We start from the raw sequence: 6965 nt of genomic DNA, 5'->3' as shown, positions 1-6965 counted from the left end.
ATTTAGGTTCTGCATCAGTTTGATGGGCTGCTTTAGTTTGAGCGACTGCCTCAGATTGAGGGGCTGCATTAGTTTGAACAGCTGCCTCAGTTTGAGGGGCTTCCTTAGTTTGAGGGGCTGCCTGAGATTGAGCAGCTGACTTAGTTTGAGAGGTTGCCTTCGTCTGAGAGTCTGCCTCAGTTTGAGCGGCTGCCTTAGATTGAGAGGCTGCCTGAGTTTGTGGGGCTGCCTTAGTTTGAGCGGCTGCATTAGTTTGAGGGGCTGCCTTTGGTTGAGGCGCTCCCTTAGTTTTTGGGGCAGCCTTACTTGAAGGGGCTGCATTAGTTTTAGAGTCTGCATTAGTTTGAGGGGCTGCCTTAGTTTGAGGGGATGGCTTAGTATGAGGGGTTGCCTTTGATTGAGTGGCTGCATTATTTTGAGTGGCTGCCTTAGATTGAGGGGCTGCATTAGTTTGAGGGGCTGCATTAGTTTGAGGGGGTGCATTAGATTGAGGGGCAGCCTTAGATTGAGGGGCTGCATTAGTTTGAGGGGCTGCATTAGTTTGAGGGGCTGCATTACTTTGCGGAGCTGCCTTAGTTTGAGGGGCTGCCTTAGATAGAGTTCTGCATTAGTTTGAGGGGCTGCATTAGTTTGAGGGGCTGCCTTAGTTTGAGAGGCTGCCTAAGTTTGAGGGGCTGCCTTAGTTTGAGAGTCTGCCATAGTTTGAGGGGCTGCCTTAATTTGAGCGGCTGCCTCAGTTTGAGGGGCTGAACAAAGAACAAAGAACAAAGATAATTACAGCACAGGAACAGGCCCTTCGGCCCTCCAAGCCTGCGTCGATCCAGATCCTCTCTCTAAACATGTCGCTTATTTTCTAAAGTTCTGTATCTCTTTTCTTCCTGCCCATTCATGTATCTGTCTAGATACATCTTAAAAGACGCCATCGTGCCCGCATCTACCACCTCCGCTGGCAACGCGTTCCAGGCACCCACCACCATCTGCGTAAAGAACTTTCCACGCATATCCCCCCTAAACTTTTCTCCTTTCACTTTGAACTCGTGTCCTCTAGTAATTGAATCCCCCACTCTGGAAAAAAGCCTCTTGCTATCCACCCTGTCTATACCTCTCATGATTTTGTACACCTCAGTCAGGTCCCCCCTCAACCTCCGTCTTTCTAATGAAAATAATCCGAATCTACTCAACCTCTCTTCATAGCTAGCGCCCTCCATAGCAGGCAACATCCTGGTGAACCTCCTCTGCACCCTCTCCAAAGCATCCACATCCTTTTGGTAATGTGGCGACCAGAACTGCACGCAGTATTCCAAATGTGGCCGAACCAAAGTCCTATACAACTGTAACATGACCTGCCAACTCTTGTACTCAATACCCCGTCCGATGAAGGAAAGCATGCCGTATGCCTTCTTGACCACTCTATTTACCTGCGTTGCCACCTTCAGGGAACAGTGGACCTGCACACCCAAATCTCTCTGTACATCAATTTTCCCCAGGACTTTTCCATTTACTGTATAGTTCACTCTTGAATTGGATCTTCCAAAATGCATCACCTCGCATTTGCCCTGATTGAACTCCATCTGCCATTTCTCTGCCCAACTCTCCAATCTATCTATATTCTGCTGTATTCTCTGACAGTCCCCTTCACTATCTGCTACTCCACCAATCTTTGTGTCGTCTGCAAACTTCCTAATCAGTCCACCTATACTTTCCTCCAAATCATTAATGTATATCACAAACAACAGTGGTACCACCACGGATCCCTGTGGAACACCACTGGTCACACGTCTCCATTTTGAGAAACTCCCTTCTACTGCTACTCACTGTCTCCTGTTGCCCAGCCAGTTCTTTATCCATCTAGCTAGTACACCTTGGACCCCATGGGCCTTCGCTTTCTCCATCAGTCTGCCATGGGGAACCTTATCAAACGCCTTACTGAAGTCCATGTATATGACATCGACAGCCCTTCCCTCATCAATCAACGTTGTCACTTCCTCAAAGAATTCTATTAAGTTGGTAAGACATGACCTTCCCTGCACAAAACCATGTTGCCTATCACTGATAAGCCCATTTTCTTCCAAATGGGAATAGATCCTATCCCTCAGTATCTTCTCCAGCAGCTTCCCTACCACTGACGTCAGGCTCACCGGTCTATAATTACCTGGATTATCCCTGCTACCCTTCTTAAACAAGGGGACAACATTAGCAATTCTCCAGTCCTCCGGGACCTCACCCGTGTTTAAGGATGCTGCAAAGATATCTGTTAAGGCCCCAGCTATTTCCTCTCTCGCTTTCCTCAGCAACCTGGGATAGATCCCATCCGGACCTGGGGACTTGTCCACCTTAATGCCCTTTAGAATACCCAACACTTCCTCCCTCCTTATGCCGACTTGACCGAGTGTAATCAAACATCTGTTCCTAACCTCAACATCCGTCATGTCCCTCTCCTCGGTGAATACCGATGCAAAGTACTCGTTTAGAATCTCACCCATTTTCTCTGAGTCCAAGCATAACATTCCTCCTTTGTCCTTTAGTGGGCCAATCCTTTCTCTAGTTACCCTCTTTCTCCTTATATATGAATAAAAGGCTTTGGGATTTTCTTTAACCCTGTTTGCTAAAGATATTTCATGACCCCTTTTAGCCCTCTTGATTTGTCGTTTCAGATTGGTCCTACATTCCCGATATTCTTTCAAAGCTTCGTCTTTCATCAGCCGCCTAGACCTTATGTATGCTTCCTTTTATTCTTAGCTTGTCTCACAATTTCACCTGTCATCCATGGTTCCCTAATCTTGCCATTTCTCTCCTTCATTTTCACAGGAACATGTCTCTCCTGCACGCTAATCAACCTCTCTTTAAAAGCCTCCCACATATCACATGTGGATTTACCTTCAAACAGCTGCTCTCAATCTACATTCCCCAGCTCCTGCCGAATTTTGGTATAGTTGGCCTTCCCCCAATTTAGCACTCTTCCTTTAGGACCACTCTCGTCTTTGTCCATTGAGGGGCTGCATTAGTTTGAGCGGCTGTCTTAGTTTGAGGGGCTGCCTCAGTTTGAGTGGCTGCCTTAGTTTGAGAGGCTGCCTGAGTTTGAGGGGCCGCCTTGGACTGAGGGGCTGCATTAGATTGAGCGGCTGTCTCAGTTTGAAGGGCTGCCTTAGTTTGAGCGGCTGCCTTAGTTTGAGGGGCTGCCTTAGTTTGAGCGGATGACTTAGTTTGAGCGGCACGCATAGTTTGATGGGCTGCCTTAGTTTGAGCGGCTGCCTTGGTTTGAGGGGCTGCATTAGTTTGAGGGGCTGCCTTAGTTTAAGGGGCTGTCTTAGATTGAGGGGCTGCATTTGTTTGAGGGGCTGCTTTACTTTGAGAGGCTGCCTTAGTTTGAGCGGTTGGCTTACTTTTAGGGGCTGTCTTTGATTGAGTGGCTGCATTAGTTTGAGAGTCTGCCTTAGTTTGAGGGGATGCCTTAGTTTGAGGTGTTGGCCTAGTTAGAGGGGCTGCCTTTGATTGAGTGGGTGCATTAGTTTGAGCGGCTGGCTTAGTTTAATGGGCTGCCTTAGTTTGTGGGGCTGCATTAGTTTGAGGGGCTGACTTAGAATGAGGGGGTGCATTTGTTTGAGGGGCTGCCTTAGATTGAGGGGCTGCATTAGTTTGAGGGGCTGCCTTAGTTTGTGGGGCTGCCTTAGATTGAGAGTCTGCCTTAGTTTGAGCGGCTGCCTTCGTTTGAGGGTCTGCCTTAGGTTGAGCGGCTGCCTTAGTTTGAGAGGCTGCCTGAGTTTGAGGGGCTGACTTAGTTTGAGCGGCTGCATTAGTTTGAGGGGCTGCCTTTGGTTGAGGGGCTCCGTTAGTTTGAGGGTCTGCCTTACTTTGAGAGGCTGCCTTAGTTTGACAGGCTCCCTTAGTTTGAGGGGCTGCCTTAGTTTGAGAGGCTGCCTGAGTTTGAGGGGCTGCCTTAGTTTGAGCGGCTGCATTAGTTTGAGGGGTAGCCTTAGTTTGAGGGGCTGCCTTTGATTGAGTGGCTGCATTAGTTTGAGAGTCTGCCTTTGATTGAGTGGCTGCATTAGTTTGAGGGACAGACTTAGTTTGAGGGGCTGACTTAGTTTGAGGGGCTGCATTTGTTTGAGGGGCAGCCTTAGATTGACCGGCTGCATTAGTTTGAAGGGCTGCCTTAGTTTGAGGGGCTGCCTTAGATTGAGTGGCTGCATTAGTTTGAGGGGCAGACTCAGTTTGAGGGGCTGCCTTAGATTGAGGGGCTGCATTAGTTTGAGGGGCAGACTTAGTTTGAGGGGCTGACTTAGTTTGAGGGGCTGCATTTGTTTGAGGGGCAGCCTTAGATTGAGGGGCTGCATTAGTTTGAAGGGCTGCCTTAGTTTGAGAGGCTGCCTAAGTTTGAGGGGCTGCCTTAGATTGAGGGATTGCATTAGTTTGAGCGGCTGCCTTAGTTTGAGGGGCTGCCTTAGTTTGAGGGGCTGCCTTAGATTGAGCCGCTGACTTAGTTTGAGAGGTTGGCTTAGTTTGAGAGTCCGCCTTAGTTTGAGCGGCTGCCTTACTTTGAGGGCCTGCCTTAATTTGAGAGTCTGCCTTAGTTTGAGCGGCTGCCTTAGCTTGAGGGCCTGCCTTACTTTGAGAGGCTGCCTGAGTTTGAGGGGCTGCCTTAGTGTGAGCGGCTGCATTAGTTTGATGGGCTGCCTTTGGTTGAGGCGCTCCCTTAGTTTGTGGGGCTGCTTTACTTTACGGGGCTGCAATAGTTTGAGAGTCTGCCTTAGTTTGAGGGGCTGCCTTAGTTTGAGGGGTTGGCTTAGTTTGAGGGGCTGCCTTTGATTGAGTGGCTGCATTAGTTTGAGAGTCTGCCTTTGATTGAGCGGCTGCATTATTTTGAGGGGCTGCCTTAGATTGAGGGGCTGCATTAGTTTGAGGGGCTGCATTAGTTTGAGGGGGTGCATTAGATTGAGGGGCTACCTTAGATTGAGGGGCTGCCTTAGTTTGTGGGGCTGCATTAGTTTGAGGGGCTGACTTAGAATGAGGGGGTGCATTTGTTTGAGGGGCTGCCTTAGATTGAGGGGCTGCATTAGTTTGAGGGGCTGCCTTAGTTTGTGGGGCTGCCTTAGATTGAGGGGCTGCATTAGTTTGAGAGGCTGCCTTAGTTTGATAGTCTGCCTTAGTTTGAGCGGCTGCCTTAGTTTGAGGGGCTGCCTTAGTTTGAGAGTCTGCCTTAGTTTGAGCGGCTGCCTTCGTTTGAGGGTCTGCCTTAGGTTGAGCGGCTGCCTTAGTTTGAGAGGCTGCCTGAGTTTGAGGGGCTGACTTAGTTTGAGCGGTTGCATTAGTTTGAGGGGCTGTCTTTGGTTGAGGGGCTCCGTTAGTTTGAGGGTCTGCCTTACTTTGAGAGGCTGCCTTAGTTTGACAGGCTCCCTTAGTTTGAGGGGCTGCCTTAGTTTGAGAGGCTGCCTGAGTTTGAGGGGCTGCCTTAGTTTGAGCGGCTGCATTTGTTTGAGGGGTAGGCTTAGTTTGAGGGGCTGCCTTTGATTGAGTGGCTGCATTAGTTTGAGAGTCTGCCTTTGATTGAGTGGCTGCATTAGTTTGAGGGGCAGACTTAGTTTGAGGGGCTGACTTAGTTTGAGGGGCTGCATTTGTTTGAGGGGCAGCCTTAGATTGACCGGCTGCATTAGTTTGAAGGGCTGCCTTAGTTTGAGGGGCTGCCTTAGATTGAGTGGCTGCATTAGTTTGAGGGGCAGACTTAGTTTGAGGGGCTGCCTTAGATTGAGGGGCTGCATTAGTTTGAGGGGCAGACTTAGTTTGAGGGGCTGACTTAGTTTGAGGGGCTGCATTAGTTTGAGGGGCTGCCTTAGATTGAGGGGCTGCATTAGTTTGAGGGGCAGCATTCGTTTGAGGGGCTGCATTCGTTTGAGGGGCTGCATTAGTTTGAGGGGCTGCATTACATTGAGGGGATTCATTAGTTTGAGGGGCTGCCTTAGATAGAGTTCAGCATTAGTTTGAGGGGCTGCATTAGTTTGAGGGTTTGCCATAGTTTGAGAGGCTGCCTAAGTTTTAGGGGCTGCTTTAGTTTGAGAGTCTGCCATAGTTTGAGAGGCTGCCTTATTTTGAGGTGCTGCCTGAGATTGAGGCGCTGCCTTAGTTTGAGGGGCTGCCTTAGTTTGAGGGGCAGGCTTAGTTTGAGGGGCTGCCTTTGATTGAGTGGCTGCATTAGTTTGAGAGTCTGCCTTTGATTGAGTGGCTGCATTATTTTGAGGGGCTGACTTAGTTTGAGAGGCTGACTTAGTTTGAGGGGCTGCATTTGTTTGTGGGGCTGCCTTAGATAGAGGGGCTGCATTAGTTTGAGGGGCTGCCTTAGTTTGAGGGGCTGCCTTAAATTGAGGGGCTGCATTAGTTTGAGGGGCTGCATTAGTTTGAGGGGCTGCCTTAGTTTGAGGGGCTGCCTTAGTTTGAGGGGTTGGCTTAGTTTGAGGGGCTGCCTTTGATTGAGTGGCTGCATTAGTTTGAGAGACTGCCTTTGATTGAGTGGCTGCATTAGTTTGAGGGGCTGCATTAGATTGAGGGTCTGCATTAGTTGATGGGCTGCATTATTTTGAGGGGCTGCCTTAGTTTGAGTGGCTGCTTTTGTTTGAGGGGTTGGCTTAATTGAGGGGCTGCCTTAGATTGAGGGGCTGCATTAGTTTGAGGGGCTGCCATAGTTTGAGGGGCTGCCATAGTTTGAGTGGCTGCCTAAGTTTGAGGGGCTGCCTTAATTTGAGGTGCTGCCTGAGATTGAGGCGCTGCCTTAGTTTGAGGGGCTGCCTTAGTTTGAGGGGCTGCCTTAGATTGAGGGGCTGCATTAGTTTGATGGGCTGCTTTAGTTTGAGCGGCTGCCTTAGTTGAGGGGCTGCCTTAGATTGAGGGGCTGCATTAGTTTGAGCGGCTGCCTTCGTTTGAGGGACTGGCTTAGTTTGAGGGGCTGACTTAGATTGAGCGGCTGACTGAGTTTG

The sequence above is a fragment of the Heterodontus francisci genome, unplaced genomic scaffold (genome assembly GCF_036365525.1).
Source record: "Heterodontus francisci isolate sHetFra1 unplaced genomic scaffold, sHetFra1.hap1 HAP1_SCAFFOLD_156, whole genome shotgun sequence".
Classification (NCBI taxonomy): domain Eukaryota; kingdom Metazoa; phylum Chordata; class Chondrichthyes; order Heterodontiformes; family Heterodontidae; genus Heterodontus; species Heterodontus francisci.
Note: the sequence above shows the minus strand (reverse complement) of the source record.